The following is a 21,566-nucleotide window of genomic DNA, read 5'->3' as shown; positions in this document are numbered from 1 at the left end:
GGCATGTTTATTCTACCATAACATGTATGATGAAATCCCCAAAATATTATTATGAAGATATAAGTTAGTGAAATTGTAAAAATAGAATGCAATATGGTAACTTTTGGGGGATTCCTGTGTCTACGTAATGCACTATACGGTAAAAGCGACATGATACGATTATTCTATAAGTAAGTCTGAACACAACCATATGCAGGTTTACACAGATTCTCTAATGTTATATAATTTTTTTTTAATGAAATCCTTTTTTTGGGCAATTAATTATTAATAAAATGGGCCTATTGTGATGCTTATACCAGTTTTATTTTTTCACCTACCAGGCTGTATGGGGTGTCATTTTTTCCGCCATGATCTCTAGTTTTTATTAGTACCATATTTGTGAATATCGGATGTTTTGATCACTTCTTAGTAATTTTTTTTATTATATATATATAATGTAACAAAATCGGTAATCCGCGTACTTTTTTCCCTCTTTTCGTGGACGCCATTTTTCGCTTGCAATGACGCTTGTTATATTTTATTAGATCAGACATTTACCCATGCTACGGTATATGTTTATTAATTTTTATATGTTTTATTTATATAATGGGAAAGGGGGGTGATATTAACTTTTATTGGGGGAGGGGCTTTGGGGTTGAGTAATAGTGATTTCAACTTTTTTTTTTACTCATTTGAAGTCACTTTGGGGGACTTTTACATTCAATACTTTGATTATTCACACTGATCATTGCTATGCCATAGACATAGCATTGATCAGTGTGATAGGCGATCTGCTCACTGAGCCTGCCTGTGCAGGCTCAGTGAGCAGATCGCCGATCGGACCGCACAGAGGCAGGTAAGAGACCTCTGGCGGTCCGTTTCAATGATCGGGATCCACGCAGTCATACTGCAGAGGTCCCAATCGGTAAGTGACAAGGGACTCCCCCTGTCACTTACACTTAAACGCCTCGACGTTTAAGGAGTTAATGACACGCTGCAGCACGATCGCTGCAGCCTGTCATTAATGGTGAGTTGCTGGCTGCGTCAGGATGTACCGGTATGCTCAGGGTTGTCTGGGCACAGACTTCCAGGGCGTACATGTACGTCCTAGGTCGTCTAGGGGTTAAATATTCAAGGATTTAAAATTATCTAGATTATAGTGTAAATGCCAATGTGCAATGAGAGTGAACTGAGACCATCAAAGCGGTTGGCCACTTTACAGTAAAATTGTTCAGTCTGAAGAATTAGTAAGTGTACTTGCAGCAAATACTATCAGCAGCTACCTATGGACCCCATAGAGCTAAAATCATACGCTCCTCCTCGTCTTGCTATGTATGCTGAACGGCTTTCTTGCCCATAAGATGGCCGAGCATGCTCCTTCATGCTCGGCCATCTTAGTGACAAAATTACCATTCAGCACACAGACCAGGACGGCACAGCCTGGAGGAAGGGTGCCTGATATCAGTGCTGCGAGACACAGGGAGCTGTTGTCAGTGAGTGCAGTGTGGACTTTTACTAATACTGTACACTAAACAATTTCACTATAAAGTGGCCAACCCCTTTGTAAAAAGTGTGCAAAAACGTAAATGTAAGAAAATTTTAGAAACTTTAGAAAAATTTTGTTTTCTAAAAGTTTTTTTTTTTTTATTGCATACCAAAATGGTACATTACAGACATTTATCAAGACTAGTGTATTTGTATGGCACATACACATACCAGCAACTTTTTGCAAGCGTAAGTCTTTAAACTAGCATTTTTAAGGATTATTATTAGCCAAGAAACCTTTATACATTTTCAATATAATCTCTGTATGCATATTAAGGCCATGTTCACATGGCGTATAACACCGGCCGTTCTGTGACCTGGCCGTGTCACAGAACAGCCGGTGTAACTGAAGATCATCCCGGCCGGTACTGCAGTACCGGCCGGATAATCTTAATTTCTAGTGAAATCGGATGCAGGCGCACCTGTGTGCGTCTGCATCCCAATTCACCGCTGCATACAATGTGTGAACTGACGTCTGTGCGGCCGCTATTCAATGAATAGCGGCTGCAGAAAACTGACATATCAGTTTTTCATGCGGCCAGATGGAATCCTGGCCAGACCATGTACTATGTGTATACGCCCTGGCCAGGATTCAATTCATTCCAAAAAATTATGAAACTTTGCCATTGGTTCTAGTTACTTTTTTATTTTGCTAGGCATTCTGAGCTGTCTGTCTTATTTATAGCTTATAGCTTAGGTTTCTGACCACCTTTCTGGGTTAGTGGTTGCAGGAGAGGATCACAAAATCTTCAATAATTCATCTTCAGTTCACTGTGGCGCTATCAGATCCCACCCCAGGAACTAGAATAGTAGTGCTGGACATAGAACAGCAGAGTGCTCAGATTTCTCATGCTATGCACTGATAAGAACTTCCACAGTGTAAATAAGCAAAGCTATTAGTGAAAACTATAAAACAAGCACACTGTCTCAAGACCAATCATGTACGACGTATTTTGCTTGGCAATATCTGAACTGATATATGTGGTTTATGTGCTGCTGGCCAGAAAAAGGAATCACTGTGGAGGTGCCTTCCCTGCACCAAGAGCAGGAAGTAAAAGCAACTGGGTACAGCTACAGGAGTAAGTTGCACACATGAGAATACTCCTTTAGGGTATGTTCACACTGAGTAAATCAGGCGGAATTCCGTGCGGGACTTGACATGTCACTTCTCTGAGCGGAGAGCCGCAGCAGCAGAGGAGCGCGTTCTCTCCCATAGAAAAGTGATGTCACACTGAAGCAGGCGGGATTCCACATCGGAGAGTCCCACGCAAAATTGCGCCTGATTTACTCAGTGTGAACATACCCTTAAAGGAAAACTATCAGCAGGTTTGTGCAGACAAACCTGCTGATAACCATTAACCTCCTCTTCCCATTGCTGCTCCTCTGATGCTTGTGAGTCCCTCCATTTTCGCCACCAGTGCTCCTAGCATACTAATATACATATTTTTTAGGATTCAAGCTGACAAAAATTGTGGGATTTACAAGCATCAGAGGAGCGGAAAAGGGAAGAGGAAGTAAGCGGCTACCAGGAGCTATCACCTGCTAATACTGTACCTTTAAATGTATCTGATTATTTATTTCTTTTTTTTTTTTCTGTTACTTTTTTAACACTGCCATTCTACAGTGCTCTACGGCGATCCGACCATTCACAGTCTCTATCACAATCTAAGTTACCTTCAAAACACAGAGAGGCAATTTTTATAGGAAACAAGGATTTGAGCAAAATAATGAGTGAACATAGCCTTACAATGCAAATTCAATGACGTTGTTGACCTTTATGAAATTTAATCCTATGATTTGGAGAAGGACTTCTGAATTAAAAGCAGAGTCAATTTTGTCAGGACTCCTAGAAGAGAGAGTAACAGTCCTTCTTGCTATGTCCACACATTGTTGGTGCATTATTCTAGTTTTGGTTACTAATTGGGCTTTGGATGCGGCTTAAAGGAGAAGTCCGGCCCAAATTAATTTTTGATATGTTATTACTTATGGAAAGTTATACAAATTTCTAATGTACACTAATTATGGGGAATGCACATATATGGCTATTTCCTTTAATTTAGTAGATCAGGAAGTGTTAGAATTCGCTCAGATACAGTGACGTCACGACGAGAGGTGTAATTCCTATGGAGTGTCCAGCAGGGGGTGTTCTATATGTAGAAGTCTATGGGACTTTATTGTTTCTATGGATGTCTATGTTAAGTAATGCAGTGTACAGTATGCTTTATTGAATGAATACACCAGTCATTGCAGTAAGGGGATGCCAGGCTGCTAAATGAATGACGTCCGTTATTTTGGACTCAAAATGGCGGACATAATTTTAAACAGAGTAGAAAAAACAATGTGTGAACATGGCCTATATGTGGAATAAAAATACACAACTAAATTATTACTATTTCTCTAAGGCCTGCTGACTTCTGTGTGGGTCATTAGGCTGCTCAATGACATGTTCCTAATACCTGTGATATTATACATTGATCTTTTCCCTGTTGTTTGCAAACATAATCCTTTATAATGTCCTAGATTTTATAATGTACTAGATTGTCTCAAATGATGTCATAAATGAAAGGAACGTGCCATTTTTCTAATAAGGTATATTGAGAAAGGGTTTTCTTTTACCTTATACGATTGACTGATTAATGAAAAAAAAAAAATAGTTATCCACTTCACCTTTTATATTTTCTTTTGCAAATGTTTTTAAAGTCTTTCTTCTTTTTCTATTAGTTAGACTAGTGCATAGATTTCTAATGCACCTATCATCTTATTAACACAGAATGCAATTTATGCTTTACTGACTGAATCTGCATAATAAGTGCCATGCTTGCTATCCTGATGCATCTCACCTTTAACGCTATCTTGATGTATTTCAAAGTGATTTCCCTGAACAGAAAAAGTTACTCACAGAGCAACAATATAAAATAATAAAAAAATTGTATAGAAGAAAAATAAATTATTTTATAATTGATTATAACAATTGTGATTATAACAAATAAATAAAATTTTCAAAACGCTTTAGTACAAACTATATCAAACTACACTGGAGACTACAAAAAATTGTTCCTACATCATAGTCAAAGAGTAAAGTAAAGGTCTGATATTACCTGACATCTTCAAAAAGTTTTCTGGCTTTTATTAAAGAAAGTTACTTTTTGGGGGCCATAGACGTACACATTTTTCAGTTTTCCCCTTATATTTCTTGAGGTTCAAACAGACCCAAACAGATCTGATCATTAAAGAGTGAAATGACATTATTGGGAAGCTGGAAGTATCAAAAAGGATCTGTATAGACGTCCTCTGTCATACCGTAGTCTATGGAGAAGGAAGTGTTCCATATTCTTATCTGGAGACTAAAGATGACCATATGCTTTTAATTAAATTAAATTTCACATTCACATGGAGGGATAAACCTCATCAAGACTGCTTTAAAACCTGCTCATGCCTCCCAGAATAATAGGGCAAGGCGGTGAAAATCATAAGGCCACCATATACCCTAAACACTTGGCCGCACCCGCAAAAGCAGGAGGTGCTGTTGGCTTTAATCTAAGGTATATAGGCCCTGGAAAGGAAAAAAAATAATAAAAAAAAATTATATATATTGCATACAAATAAACAAATAAACCGCAATGTAATCACCAAAGAAATAGCATTAAGGAAACAGAATGCTGTTATTTAGGAAATAATTTTAATAAAAATAACAAAGCTACACAAGCTCAATGCTAAATGTTTGCTATTCTTTGCCTCAACAACATAATATTGGCTTGTGATGTTACTATTCAGTTCAAAAATATAAATATGTTTCTATCACAATAAAATGTGAGAACATTTGATGCTTTATTTGGGAATGTTATGCTATGACACAAAAGATACAATTGGGAATATACAGACCAAGCACACAGCTTATATCTGAATAATACGGCATGGCAGTAGAGTAGTATATAGGGTATAGGTTCTCACTTACATAATCCTTCTTTCTTGCAAAGTTGCAAAGTTTCAAATGCTTTCAGTCACTTTGAAAGCATATGAACAGGATTAAGTCTCAGTGGATGCCTATAGGCAATGCAAGCAAAGTATAAAGTTCTAATACAAGAAGGGAATATTTTCATGGGTAGAGTCACAATTAGACTACATTATTTACTGAAGACTTGCTTTGAAATGGATTGGACTCCTGGGTTTATATTTTGCAATTCGGTTATATAAACTACATGGTGTAAAACTTACAATGTAGAATCTTGTCATAAAGTTATTAAAACTTACTACAAAAAAGTGGAAGAAAAGTTACATAATCAAAAACATGGGTTAACACGTTAAAGGGGTTCTCAAAGCTTAGAAAAGAACACAGCAATTTAGCATCATTCAATCTAACTGAGCTGCAAAAACACGCCCAAACTGAGGACAAGAGTATACCTCCCAACGTTTGCTAAGAGCAAAGAGGGACATGTGTGCCGCGGTCCCCCTAGCCACGCCCCCATAGCAACCCTGCATAGCTACCCTCCAAAGCCAATCCCCTACAGTGACATCACAGGGTAGCTGCACAAGCTGCTGACTGAATAGTACCCCACATAGTATCCAATCCCCCACAATAGGGCCCCACATAGTATTCAATCCCCGTAATAAAGTGCCCCACATAGTATCCAATCCCCCATTATTGTACCCCACATAGTATGCAATCCCCCTAATATTGTGCCCCAAATAGTATCCAATCCCCCACAATAGTGCCCCACGTAGTATTTAATCCCCGTAATAAAGTGCCCCACATAGTATCCAATCCCCCATTATTGTGCCCCACATAGTATGCAATCCCCCTAATATTGTGCCCCAAAGAGTATCCAATCCCCCATTATAGTGCCCCACATAGTATCCAATACCCCTAATATAGTACCGCACATAGTATCCAATCCCCCATTAGAGTGCCCCACATAGTATCCAATCCCCCTAATATAGTGCCCCACATAGTATCCAATTCCCCTAATATAGTGCTCCACATAGTATTCAATCCCCCTAATATAGTGCCCCACATAGTATCCAATCCCCCAATATAGTGCTCCACATAGTATTCAATCCCCCTAATATAGTGCCCCACATAGTACGCAGTCCCTCTTATATAGTGCCTTATAGTATTTAATCCCCCTAATATAGTGCTCCGCATAGTATCCAATCCCCCTAATATAGTTCCCCACATAGTGTTTAATCTCCCTCATATAGTGCCCCACATAGTATCCAATCCCCCTTATATAGTACCCCACATAGTATCCAATCCCCCCATATAGTGCCACACATAGGATTCAATCCCCCTACTATAGTGCCCCACATAGTATCCAACCCCCCTAATATAGTGCTCCGCATAGTATCCAATCCCCCTAATATAGTGCCCCACATAGTGTTTAATCTCCCTCATATAGTGCCCCACATAGTATCCAGTCCCCCTTATATAGTACCCCACATAGTATCCAATCCCCCCATATAGTGTCACACATAGGATTCAATCCCTCTACTATAGTGCCCCACATAGTATCCAACCCCCCTAATATAGTGCCCCACATAGTATCCAATCCCCCTAATATAGTTCCCCACATAGTATCCAATCCCCTTAATATAGTGCCCCACATAGTATCTAATCCCCTCATATAGTGTCCCACATTGTATCCAATCCTCCTAAAATAGTGCCCCACATTGTATCCAATCCCCCTAATATAGTGCCCCACATAGTATCCAATCCCCCTAATATAGTGTTCAACATAGTATCCAATCCCCCATTATAGTGCTCCACGTAGCATCCAATCCCCCTAATATATTGCCCCACATAGTATCCAATCCCCCTAATATATTGCCCTACATAGTATCCAATCCCCCTAATATAGTACCCCACATAGTATCCAATCGCCGCAGCAGCAGCCACCTGTGCAAGATGAGATGATGTGGCTTAGTGGCTTGCTCTGTAGCTTTGCAGCGCTGAGGTCCTGGGTTCAAATCCCATGTTCTCTCCATGTTTGAGTGGGTTGCTTCCCAAAACATACATACATACAGATAGGTGAATTTAGATTGTGAGCCCTATTGGGTACAGGGAGCAATAATTGGCAAAACTATGTAAAATGCTGCAGAATCTATTGCCTATTGAAATCCATTTATCCATTTGGTTTGAAATCTCAAGGTCTTCAAAACCAGTTACCAGATTCCCATAGAGTTATGGTCTCGACATACAATGGTTGTCCCAGAACCAATTAATATTGTATGTTGAGGGAGCACTGTAGATTAGATATATCTCATTTAGAATGGATGATCCCCAAAATAGAAAGTGTTAAAGGGTGCCTGCCACAAATAAAACTTTTGACATGTCACAGCACATAACATGTCATAGTACAGGGGTCCTCAACTGGTGGACCGCGGAGGCCAGCTGTCCGGACTCCTGCTGCAGCTCAGTATACCTGTATACTGAGCTGCTCTCAGCACAGTAACGAGCACTCATAGTTAGGGCGTGTTCAGACTACGGAATTTTCGCTGATAAATTCCGCCGAATTCCTTGCCCCCCATATAGGCGCTCACGGCCACACGCCTTTCCGTTGACTCCATAGACACCATTCTATGGGGCGGCTAATTCCGCTATCCGCATGTCATGTCAATTCTTTCATTGGAATGAGGAATCCACCCGTGCATAGAATGGTGTCTATGGCACGGGCAGAGAGGTGCGCGTACAGGCATCGGCTCCCTCTCTATCAATCAGCAGGGATCTATATACTACTGGGGGAGAGCACAGGGGGCCTATATGCTACTGGGGGAGTGCACAGGGGGGCTATATACTACTGGGGGGGCGCACAGTGGGGCTATATACTACTGAGGGAGAGCACACAGGGGTCTATATATTACTGAGGGAACGCATGGGGGGCTATATACTACTGGATAAGTGCAAAGGGGGGCTATATACTACTGGGGGAGAGCACATGGGGGCTATATACTACTTTGGGAGAGCACAGGGGGGCCTTTTTACTACTGGGGGGGGGGTGCACAGGGGTCTGTATACTACTGGAGGAGCAACAGGGGGGCTATATACAACAGGGGGCAGTCACTCCCTTTATACCTAGTTTCAAAGGTCGATGAGAGAGAAAAAATGGCAGTTGTCCCACTAATTAGCATCAATCCTGTATGTAAATAGTTCAACAACGTTTGTGAAAAGTAAAAAAAACATGTTTACAACTGATGTTCAGCTTGGACCTTCACCTGACAATTGACCCCGGTAAGTAGACCCTCACTAAAAGTTGTTGAATACCCCTGGTATAGCACATAATGTCATAGCACATGTCACAGCACATGTAACAGCACACAGCACATGTCATAGCACATAGCACATGTCACAGCACATAGCACATGTCACAGCACATGTAACAGCACACAGCACATGTCACAGCACATAGCACATGTCACAGCACATGTAACAGCACACAGCACATGTCACAGCACATAGCACATGTCACAGCACATAGCACATGTCACAGCACATGTAACAGCACATAGCACATGTCACAGCACACAGCACATGTCACAGCACATAGCTCATGTCACAGCCGGCCTTGTATGTAATCCAGTGTATTCCCTCTTTATTTTGTGATAATGAGGGGAGGAGGTTGGGAAGGCTATACATTGCATATCAGTGTGTCCTCAGCCAGTGAGGTAGGGGTGACATTATATCCCGTCACCTCCAGTAAGGTATTCCGTCACCTCCAGTAAGGTATTAGGTCACCAAATTCAAAATAGAAATTATTTAGAAAAATGACTCTTGTACCATGGTCGCTGTATATACAGATACAGGTGCTTTATAGATTGGCATAGGGAACCTCGGCTCTCCAGCTGTTGCAAAACTACAACTCCCATCATACATGGACAGCCAAAGCTAAAACTTTGGCTGTCCAGACATGATGGGAGTTGTAGTTCTGCAACAGCTGGAGAGCCAGAGTTCCCTACCCCTGCAGATAGTAGGTGAGGTTTATATAAATGTGATATTTGTATAGGGCAGTTATTAAGAGGTTAAGTATAGAATAATGTACAACCAGACCCCTAAATAGACACTGGACCCCCCCCATCCCAGACAAGTGTCACCCTGTACACCCCCTGTACCTCCTCCCCAGACTGTGCACCCCTGATTGTCCTCCCCTTCCCACACACCTGTATCTTCTTTCTTCCTCCTCCTCCATAGTGCAGTGTACATACAGGACCTGGGGTGACATCATAGTCACATGTCAAGGTCCTTCACCATCTCTTTCCTGTACTGTCTCCTGGCTGCTTTTTAGCCATAATTTGCGCAAAATCTCGGTAAAAACGCAGCGATTTTGTGCAAATTATAGCTAAACAGCAGCCAGGAGACAGTACAGTATGGGAAATACCTCTGCTGATGAAGTAAAAATCGTCCCCTGCCTCCTCACACTGACAGAGGGCAGGACGCTTCCAGGCTTTCTCATTCACTGTAATCCTTCTCTCTCTGCTCCCTGTGATGGTGCCCCCCCTGGTCTCGGCGCCCGGGGCAGCTGGCTCCTTTGCCCCCTCCTTAGCCGCGCTGCGGCTGCTTACCGCTCCAGCCCTGTTGTCTCTGTCAAGACCGCCCCCCAATGTCAAGCCCCACCCCCTGTGCCGATCCTTATGCTTTTAACTCTAAAGGCCAGTTCACACAGAGTAAAACTGCCCGAATTCTGCAGAAGACAGAGGCTGGCGGGATTCTCCACTGCAAAATTCCGCCAGTTTTACTCCATGTGAACTGGCCCTCAGCTCATGAGGCTTGTAGTTAAAAGCAAACTGCTGTGCTTTCCTCCTCCGGCCACTACAGGCTGCTCTCTTCTCCCAGCTGTAACTCCTGCAGGCTGAAGACCAGAAGATGGTGGTCTGCAGGGAGCCAAGTAATAAGGTAGTGACTAAATCCCATACCGTAAAGGGACCTTGCTGGGGCGCCCAGGAAGGATTTCATTGGCTGCTCCACATTTTGACAGCAACAGTAATAAAACATTTCCAAGCATCTTTTATTGTACTGAGTATGATGGAGGTCACCAGGGCCGGACTGGGACTGAAAGTCAGCCCTGGCATTGCAAAGGACACAGGCCCACTTACCATATGGGAAAAAATGTATGATAAAATGCCACTGCAGCACAGAAACTACTAAAGGTCCCTTTATACCATATAATCTTGTTGCACATACCGGGAGCTACATTTCAGGGCATGCTAGGAGTTATAGTTCGCAATTGATGGGGTTGGGTATTACATAATTCTGGGGTATTCCTTTTACATTAATAAAAAAATATATATTTTGAAGGAAGAACTACAACTCCCATCAGTTCCTGAAGGTCTATAGCTGTCAGGACATGCTGGGAGTTGTATTTTACAATATATATGGTTGGGTGTTACATTTGTTCAGTCATGTAAAATGAATACCCCAGAACTATGTAACACCTAACTTCATAGATTGGGAACTACAACTCCCATCATGCCCTGACAGCTATAGACCTTCAGGAACTGCTGTAGCAAATGCTTAGGGAGGCCCAGCGCGAACAGAGGGGCCTATAGCGGTGTTTCCCGCCAGGCTCCATTCAGGACGTTCCTGCAGCCGATACCTCTATATCGCCTGCAGCAACGTTCCTCTTTTACTATTGATTTCCGGGCACCATCGGATGTGCAGGTACTGTCCGATGTGCAGGTACCGTTTGGTGTGCCCGCAAATCAATTAATCATTCTTCACTTCAATGTATTGTGTGGCCGGTACGGCACTTTACATTGTATGAACAGCTATTATAGGCAGGTACATTATTTTAACGCCTGTTCTAAAGAACGGATGTTAACATACTGTAACAATGTGTGCACACAGCGGGCGGCAATGCATTGACTACAACGCAATACCGCCCCTGCAGTAATGAACGGACACTGATTCCGTTGCAATCAGTGTCCGATCTTTACTAAAATATTACGTTGTGTGAACATAGCCTGCATGACTGCATGACGATAATATTGGTCTGTATATAGTGTATATAGAGTTATTATGTGGTGGTCACTGCACAGCGATAATATTGGTCTGTATATAGTATGTATATAGAGTCATTAATGCCATAGATTGACTGCCACATAATGACTCTATATATACACTATATACAGACCAATATTACCACCATAGAGTGACCACCACATAATATTGGTCTGTATATAGTGTATATAGAGTCATTATGTGGGGGTCAATCTATGGCGGTAATATTGGTCTGTATACAGTGTGTATATAGAGTCATTATGTGGCGGTCACTCTATGGCGGTAATATTGTTCTGTATATAGTGTGTATGTATAGAATCATTATGTGGCAATCAGTCTATGGCGGTAATATTGGTCTGTATACAGTGTGTTTTCTTCAGTAACAATCCCGATATAGCATTTTTTTTTTTTTTTAACAACGCATATAAATAGTTTTTTTTGCAGCAGTCCTAGCATGTAGCCTTCTAACCTGACTCAATGTGACTAAGGGCCCTAATACACAGAGCTTTTATTGTCCAAATCAGGCCAATATTGCTCTGTGTAATAAAGACAACAATCATCTGAACGTTGTGTTTTGGGAAGTTTATAACTCATCGGCTGATGATTGTGCGTATAACATAATAAAGCTGTTACTTACCTGATCACGTTCCCCGGTGTCCTAAGCCCTTGTCAGTGGGATTTCACTACTGAGGAGCACAGGAAGAGGGATTATCTGTACTAAGGAGCACAGGAAGAGGGACTACCACTACCAGGGAGCACAGGAAGAGGAACTATCACTACTGGGGAGCACAGGAAGAGGAACTACCACTACCAGGGAGCACAGAAAGAGGAATTATCTGTACTGGGGAGCACAGGAAGAGGGAATATCACTACTTGGGAGCACAGGTAGAGTGGATTATCACTACTTGGGAGCACAGGTAGAGGGGATTATCACATACTGGGGAGCATAGGAGTGGGAATTATTGCTATTTTTGGGAAAAGAAGGGGGGTTATCACTACTTGGGGCACAGGAGAGGGGATTATCAGTACTTGGAGGAGGGGCCTGGAAACATGTGAAGCCTAAAATGTTTGTCTAATAGATGCTGTGGGGACAAGTCATGGCTGAAAAAAAATCTTGTTGCTGGCCTGGACTGAATGGAGAGGAAACGAGAACAACTGATGAGAGAAAACATCTCCTGTGATTCATTGGATGTAACTGTACTGTAATCACTATATTGTCACTACGTTAGCTGAACATTGCCACCCTAAGGAGTCCTGGAGAGCATGGATACAGCCACATACTATATCCATGTTTTCCTGGTATTCCTGGTAAAAAAATCTTTGCCCCGGGTGCAGGAAAAACCGGCTACGCCTCTGCAGCCGACTGATTTATGGCAGTGAGGAAGAGTTTAAGAGACAGTATGTCAGGACGGCTGCAGCATTTCCTCACAGAGCTGCTTCTAACTTTACTACCCACTGCACTCCTTCTTTCGTTCTGCAGGTTGAGAAATATTGAGGGAGGAAGGTGCTGACATCACGTAGTGTCTGGGATCCAGGGTCCACTCTTTGGGGGGTTGCCTGAGGTTTGAGTGAGCGGTGAGTGTGGGGGCTGGGCAGTGTCTGTCACTGCCTGGTGCCCCCTAGCTCTAGAAACGGCCGTGCTACTGTGCAGAGTTGTGGGGAGAAAGTAGCCGGGTGGCCATGTAGGGGGTCGGCCCCTCTGGCATTTGCCAGAGATGCCCTATGGCCAGTCTAGGTCTGAAGGTCACCCAGCTTTTCTAGCATCTTGTATAGTAGTCAGTATAATGGCAGTCACCCAGCTTTCCAGCATCTTGTAGTCAGTATAGTGGAGGTCACCCAGCTGTCCCATATACTTATACAGGAAAGTGACTTCTGACCCCTTCACAGGACCCAGCAGGAATTCCCTGTTCAAATGACTGGAAGGGCCGAAAATGTTATTCCGAACTGTCATAACATTGCCGCTGGAGGAAGTACAGTTCTGGGCAACCAACACCTTCCCTGCAATGATGTGGGGAGCGTAATAGTGACCAACTTCTCCCCTACCACACGTATCTAATAGGACCAATGCTTTGTTACTAATATATCCCACCACCACACATATCTGCCTTCTATTACACGAGATGATTATCATCCAAATACAGCTGATACTTGTTTCGTGTAATAGGGCCTTTATCGCTGTGGCTATTATCAACACCACTGTGTGAGATGCAGCAAGGCCATAGGATCCAGATCATGGTAAAATGGCAGCTACACCACTGTGTGAAAATCTAAACCAAGCCACAGCAAAGAATTGGTGAAGGATCAGACAGGAATTACCATATTTTTCGCTTTATAAGATGCACTTTTTTGGACCCAGTGCCGACATTGCTTCCTCCTCTCCTGGTAGCTCCTATTCTTTACTCCGTTGCAACGGGTGGAGAGAGCGGGGGAACAGCCCAGATACGCAGCAAGCGCTGCATCATGTCTAAGTGGAGACAGCGCTTGTGCTGGTTCTTTGACTACAATTCCCATCATGCCTCGCCATCCTTTTTCTGTCCAGGCATGATGGGAATTGTAGTTTTGCAACAGCTATGGGGTCAAAGATTCCCCATCCACTCTAAACCATGGTAACAACCGTGGATGTTCAAGTGAACAGCCCAAAACCCCCATCTCCCCATCATTCTATAAGATACAGATAACACAGTCTTACATCACATTTGGTGCTGAGGAGGGACAATTCCATGGACATTAATGTGTGAGTGATTCTGTACAGTGACAGTAACTCATGTACGTGGGGTTACACTGAAGTGGCCCATCCCCACATGTACATGAATGAGGTAACCGCTCGCTGCACTGAATCAGTCACAGCATAAGGGGACAGGTGGACGTGTGACAGCCCTTCTGGCTCTGATCTCCTCCTTTGTGTACAAGAGAAGATTGGAGCCAGGAGGTACAGAACAGCCCAAAAACTACTAATTAATTCCTACCCAGATCATAGTCCCGGTCCCCTGGTGCTGTACTTCATAGTCCCCATTGTTACTGTACCTGAAATTTGACAAATTTGTTGCTAAATTTCTAAGCTCTAAAACATAAGACTTACCAAATGATGCCCAAATAGAGTAGCCATACAGCAGTGCCTTGGATTACGAGTATAATTCATTCTGAGACTGTGCTTGTAATCCAAATCCACTCTTAAAGCAAAGCAAGTTTTACCATAGGAAATAATTGAAATGCAGACAATTGGTTCCACACCCCAAATATAATGATTTTTATTCTGAATAACATGTAAAACAAATGAAACAATGAGAAACAGCTAAATATGTGATATTATAAGTTACTGTACAGTAATGGAGAGGGTGGGAAACACCAGGGCTGACAGACTGCAGCGAGGATGGAGGAAGGAGCAGGGTATAGGGTGGGCACAGTATAACAGCGCTCTCTGTCCAGGGAGACAACGGATTGGGGGGGGGGGTATCACCACCAAACCTAGCAGCAGTTCTCCTCCTCTGTGAAGGACAGTGCTCACAGTTTCATTACTTTTTTGTTGTAGAACACTCCCGTAGCCTCCTGCTGCAGCCAATGTTAGAAAGACGTCAAAGCAGAAAAGGCGAACATCTAAAATCCTATTCAAACTGGACGTAGTGAAATACGCTAAAGAACGTGGAAACCGAGCGGCTGAGAGACAGTTTGGGCCGTCTGCAACTGGAAAAATGTTACAAGAATTGAGGATGCACTGCAAAATGGCCACAGATAGATGTGGAAATGAAAGATGGAGCATACATCACAGGAACAATGGGATAATGATCATATATGAAGCCAGAGAAAGGTGACGTTACTGGATCAGCATCGTGGTGCTACAAGTTCATGAGATGTGGCCTTGCTATGGGCACCAAAACTAGAATTATGCAAAAAATGGCTAAAGACTATGAATCCAGGATTGTGTCTTTCCATAAATTTGTAATTAATGCAAGAAAGAAAAAGGACTTTGAAATAGGCCAAATTGGAAATATGGATATCGTCCCATTAACCTCTGATGTTCCATCAAACAGGACTGGATGGGAAAGGTGCAAAAACCGCAACTGTGAAGACATGAGGAAACCCGGTACACCGTTGTGTTGTCCTGCTGCGCAGATGGCACCAGATTGACACCAAAAGCATGGCGAAGAGGTGATCCCATGTGAAGTTATCGTCCATGTCCATGAGAGAGGATGGAGGGATGGATGGATGAAAATATGGATAGAAAAAGTGGGGTCCAAAGACCCTGGAGGCTTCTGAAGGAACCTACCCTACTAGTATTTTACCAGTTTAGGGCGCATATCAGGGAAAACACAAAAACAATAGAAAAGATCCATCTAGCTGTAATTCCTGGGGGGGGGGGGGGGGGGGGCTTACTAGCCAGGTGCAACCTCTGGATGGTTCACTTAACAAGCCATTTAAAGTTTTCATGCGAGAGGAGTGCAACAAGTGGATGGATGCCGGGAATCCTGACCTGACACCCACTGGAAGAACAGAAAGGCCCACTATCACTCAAGTGTGTGAGAAGGTGAAATTATCATGGCAAGCCGCGAAGGATGAAACAGTTGTAAGTTCCTTCAAGAAATGTGGCCTCAGTAATGCCTTGGATGGTCCAGAGGATGGTATCCTGTATGAAGACCCAGATACCAGTGATAGCCACGCAGCTTGACATGGCCAGTAGTGAGGACTTGGGATTTCCTTCTTCGGAGAAATAAAAATTTCCTTATCTGTTACAGGAACAATGGTTCTTAATGCTGCTGTTTACTATTGTTCATGGTACATTCTGCTGAAATAAATATTTTGGCCCACTTTTTGGTTCAACAATTTTTTTGCTGCCAGGTGTTACTTTTGCTGCCAGGTGTTATCAAGCAAAGAGGTGCATCACATATAGCTATTGATTAGAGTGCATAACCGTATAGACAGTGTAAACACTACAAGGCCATGTTACACATTACAAAGTTATACAACTATGTTATATAAGTGAGTTGGCCCCTTCAATGTTCCCCCCACCCCGGAAGTGTGGTGCATTATACCTATGTGTTCGCTGTCAACCCCGGCTGCCATCTTGGGTCGACAAAGTCATCTTTGGGAGGCCGGCCAGACCGCTCCAGCCTTTCCTCATGCGGACCCCTCTGCCGCATCAGCAGCTGCTCAGCTAATTCTGCTCAACCATTCGCAGCTGAGCAGCTGATGATGCGGTAGAGGGGGGCCGGAGCGGTCCGGCCGGCCTCCTGAAGATGACGTCGTCGACCCCAAGAAGGCGTCTGGGATCGACAGCGAACACTTAAGTATAATGCACCACACTTCCGGGGGGGGGGTGAGGGTGAGTGTCACACTGCATTCAGAGTCTTTTCCATAAAATCAGTGTGGAATTTTATGTCCTATAAACTCTTCCTTCAGCATCATCCTTTTGTATTGTACAATGGACAGGAGCGGAGAAACAGACGGAGCCCATGAAAGTGAATGTCGGGCACCATTCGTGTCCATTGGATAAGAGAAGCCTGTGAGGCAGTGTGAGCCTGGCCTAAGCAAGAGGTGGAGGTCTCCATCTTCTCAGGTCTTAGAGGTTTCCTCCACCAGGAATAGAGTCTAGGACAGTGATGGCTAACCTTGACAATCCAGCTGTTGCAAAACTACAATTCCCATCATGCCTAAACAACAAGATATGGCTTTGGCTGCCTAGGCATGATGGGAGTTGTAGTTTTGCAACAGCTGGAGTGTCAAGGTTAGCCATCACTGGTCTAGGACAATGTATGGGGCTTGCAGTAGCTGTATCCCATGCAGCTGTGCTCCCCTCCCCCATCTGACATCAGATCACAATATGCTGCATGAGATAAATCACTGTCACCCCTCTACCCAGAAAACAAGGGACAATGGAAGGATCTGCTATACTCACAGTTTACTCCACGGTGGCCGGGCAGCAGCAGCAGAAGATGATGGATCTTATCCTAAGAAACAAGAAGCAGAAAGCTGACATGAAGCCTGAGAAACCCCAGGTCAGATGCGTAATGACCAACTCTCCAGATCAACTCATAGGAGGTGACCTCTCTGTTCAATGTACAGGCCAGCCAGAGGTCGCCGGCCATAGGAACGGCCGTGCCGGATGCTGCAGCTCCTCCTGATCCGCTGATTGGGGCCCATAGATGCCACAATACTTGGCTATCCGGAGGATGGGCCAGCAGTGTTCTAGCTTTTATACGTGACCTCCATTAGCCTTAGGTACACATGTTAAACTCATGCTCTCCAGCTGTTACAAAACTACAACTCCCATCATGCCTGACAGCCAAAGCTAAAGCCCAGTGTAGTTTTGTAAGAGCTGGAGGGCCAGAGTGACACCACTAAGGGTCTCATGTCTGTCTCTTGGGGCAATAGTGGAATCCTGCTCCATGACTACTGGTGTCCGTACAACTGGTCTATACATGGCAATCCCTCTAATGCTGTGGCCCCCAGCCTGTGGCCCTTCAGCTGTTACAAAACTACAACTCATCGTGCCCCAACAACCTCCAGTGCATTGTATTCCAGTTTGAGACTCTCCACCTTTGTCACTGATTTTCAATCATGCCCTTACAATCTTTACCTGATGGGAGTTGTAGTTTTGCAGCAGCTGGAGAGCACTGCTGTAATAAATCCTATACCACCCCCCACCCCCACCCCCCGGTAGCGGCATTGTGCAGCAGGATATGCCCCATGACTGGCACCACTAGATGGCGCCTGTGTGTGCAGACAAGTTTTATACTAAAGGGGAAGTTCATCAAAAAAATTCTATATAATATCAACTGGTGCCAGAGATTTGCCATGTCTATTTAAAAATCTCCAGTCTTCCAGTACTTATCAGCTGCTGTATGTCCTGCAGGAAGTGGTATATTATTTCCAGTCTGACACAGTGCTCTCTGCTGCCACCTCTGTCCATATCAGGAACTGTCCAGAGCAGCAACAAATCCCAATGGAAAACCTCTCCTGCTCTGGACAATTCCTGACATGGACAGAGGTGGCAGCAGAGAGCACTGTGTAAGACTGGAAAGAATACACCACTTCCTGCAGGACATACAGCAGCTGATAAGTAGTGGATTTTTTTTTTATAGAAGGAAATTACAAATTTCTGGCATTTTATGGTATCAGTGTATTTGGAAAACAAACAAACATTTGTTGAACAATCCCTTTTAGGTCTCCCCGGGGGGCAGTGCCAGTGTCTATATGGCGGTGTGATCTATGTGTCTGTATGTCGGTGTACTCCATCCAACTTACATGGCCAGACGCTTTGCTCTCTTCTCCTTCCTCCGAGCTTGACGCTGCATCTTCCTGTCACTCTTGAGCTCACTATCAAAGTCTTTTTTTGATTCCTCCCTAAAACACAAATGATCCTGTATGTAAGTATATAAAGACCAGGAGACATTAGCGGGGAGGTCTGACCTCTAAGACCCCCACTGATCAGGAGAATGGGGTTCCCAGTCCTGTGAATAAATAGAATGACAGGGCATATGGATTCTACTCCCGACCCTAGAGAACCTTCTAGAAACCCATTCCGGAAGGTTCCCTGCTCTCTAGCACCAGTGTAAGGGGAGCGCACCATGTGATGGAGGATAGGAGAGGGTGGGGTCCTACCTGATGGGTTGGAGGCGGGGGATCCAAGTGTTTTTTTGTATGTAGCCATCACTGGTAGAAAGGAGAACTGGGGTTAGGAGAACAGAACATAAATGAAACCTACAGAAAATATTCTATATCTGTGTATAAAGAGGAGTCCACCATACCAGAAGACATGAGGGGCTAAGCGCACCGCGGAGATCCATCTGCAGGAGAAGCCATGGTAAGAAACCTAGCACAAGTCTCCACAACTAGTGACACACACAAGCCGCCATATTTGTTACTCACATCTCATCCGGTCCCTCATCCTCCTCATCCTCAATCCTGTTACAGAGGGAAGAAGAGAATGAGAATAATGGAGCCTCCCTCACATCTCATCTCTAACTGAGGTAACAATGGCCGCTAGAGGCACAACCAGAAGAAAGAGGTACTTACCAGGGATTGTCATTATCTGCAGCTAGAAAGGAAGAAACACAGATGGGATTTACTAAGATATTCAGTATAAGTGACATCCAACCCCTCCACCATGATGGTGTGTGAGTGTGGGGGGGATAGAGGATAGCAGCAGAGAGGGCGACAGGGTGGATGGAGGCAGAGAGGGCGACAGGGTGGATGGAGGCAGAGAGGGCGACAGGGTGGATGGAGGCAGAGAGGGCGACAGGGTGGATGGAGGCAGAGAGGGCGACAGGGTGGATGGAGGCAGAGAGGGCGACAGGGTGGATGGAGGCAGAGAGGGCGACAGGGTGGATGGAGGCAGAGAGGGCGACAGGGTGGATGGAGGCAGAAAGGGCGACAGGGTGGATGGAGGCAGAAAGGGCGACAGGGTGGATGGAGGCAGAGAGGGCGACAGGGTGGATGGAGGCAGAGAGGGCGACAGGGTGGATGGAGGCAGAGAGGGCGACAGGGTGGATGGAGGCAGAGAGGGCGACAGGGTGGATGGAGGCAGAGAGGGCGACAGGGTGGATGGAGGCAGAGAGGGCGACAGGGTGGATGGAGGCAGAGAGGGCGACAGGGTGGATGGAGGCAGGTGGTCGGGGTAATAGCAGGGAGATGGAGGTACTTACATAGCAAGACGCTCTCTGCAGACTGTAGGGATAAAGCAGGGAGAAGTGAGTGCAAGAGGCATTGGGAGGACTCAGCTGTTTCATTGTATTAGAGATACACTCGATGGTCCACGGCACTCCGGTTCAGTGGGGGGGGGGGGGGGGGGGGGGGGGACTATAATTTAATGTGGCTTAAACAATTACAAGTGCAACATAGCAAAAATCGCACGACGTTTCGGCGGTACACCCGCCATTTCCAGGTGGATAGGGGTGAACTTCATTATAACATTAAATACACACGTAATCAAAAGTGATTGGTTTACAAGATTGTCCATCATATGAAAAGTCCCATAGTGATTGGTGAAGGAAAATGTCCATCATTGTTAGGGACCCACAGTCCATTGGTGATGATGGAGTCCAAAAAGTCCCACATCTGTTTACCACCACCTTCTAATTTTTGGTAAAAAAAAAAAAAAAAAAAAAAAAAGTGTTCACTATGGGACTTTTCATATGATGGACAATCTTGTAAACCAATCACTTTTTATTACATGTGTATTTAATGTTCTAATGAAGTTCACCTCTATGCACTTGAAAATGGCGGGTGTACCGCCGAAACATTGTGCGATTTTCGCTTTGTTGCACTACATAATTGTTTAAGCCACATTAAATTTGGTTTTCTTCACTAAACCGGAGCGCCATGGACCATCATGTGTACATATATATCGGAGGTCTTTGGTCAAAGACTAAGTCTACTCTGGCACCCATCTACTGGGACTTGTTGTGCCACCACTCTTCATCATTATATATATGAAGATGACACACACACAGATGAGGTTTGTAGAGCTGGGCAGGAGCAGCAGTCAGAGACAGAACTTATATTCTAGAACACAGAGGCTCCAATCTATTTATGAAAATAAAAGTAACACAGCAGCTTTAGAGACAGATATAAGAAATCCTGCTCCTCTACCAGCTATACAGGAGAGCAGCTACAATAACCCCCAGAATGTTACCTCACACCGTACAGGTCAGAGCTCCGCACACCCCAGGCTGCCCCCTCCCAGGACAGATCCTTGGACAGATCCTTGGACAGATCCTTTCACAGCCTCCTCCTGCCCCCTCCTTCCTCCTCTTATAAGGCCAGTGATGAGCAGCAGCCTCCTCCCGCCAGGGAGAAATGGCGGCCTTCTTCTGCCTCCTCTTATAAGGTCAGTGATGAGTGACCTCCAGCACCTGTGCTGACTTGGGCCAGACATGAAAACCCGGACTGGCCACAAGGGAATGGAAGGCCCCATTACCAAACTGCCCATCATTCCATACAAATCCAGGCAGGTCTCCAGCCACTACCAGGAGTCCCATAGGAAGTAGTTTGCTCTGGGTACTCAGCCTTCCGTGATTCCTCCATCTCTCCCCCAGCTTTCCTGAGATGAAGCATGGAA

The sequence above is a fragment of the Dendropsophus ebraccatus genome, chromosome 10 (genome assembly GCF_027789765.1).
Source record: "Dendropsophus ebraccatus isolate aDenEbr1 chromosome 10, aDenEbr1.pat, whole genome shotgun sequence".
In the NCBI taxonomy this organism is placed as follows: Eukaryota; Metazoa; Chordata; class Amphibia; order Anura; family Hylidae; genus Dendropsophus; species Dendropsophus ebraccatus.
The sequence above is the reverse complement of the archived record's forward strand: the minus strand, read 5'-3'. Positions refer to the sequence as shown.